Genomic DNA, 404 nt, shown 5'->3' with positions numbered 1-404 from the left:
GAACTAAGCCTATTTGGCTAGGGGGCTATTCAATACCATGATTATACTTGCAAGATGAACTGATTACTTCCAATTGTTACTTCATGAATTGTGAATTCAATTTGCTTAACCGTTTGATTGATAACTTATTTTTGTGTGTTGATTAAGGTGGCCAACTTAGTTTTCATGCAGGAATTTGAAGCTAAAATATAAGGAAGTTTCACCTACTAGTTACAACCTTATATTTGCAAGTAGTAAAGGTCGCTTATAAACGATCGTGTTAAGTGAATTCTTGGCAAATGTTTCATGCTTTTCATAGTAACAATTGCCTCGTCAATGCTTATAGTTTTCATGAAGCTTAATGATCTTTGATTGTACCTTTATTGTGCTTTTCACGTAAGGGACTTTTAGAGAATGTTTTGAGT

This window comes from Malus sylvestris, chromosome 16 (genome assembly GCF_916048215.2).
Source record: "Malus sylvestris chromosome 16, drMalSylv7.2, whole genome shotgun sequence".
NCBI lineage: Eukaryota > Viridiplantae > Streptophyta > Magnoliopsida > Rosales > Rosaceae > Malus > Malus sylvestris.
This window is presented reverse-complemented; position numbering follows the sequence as displayed.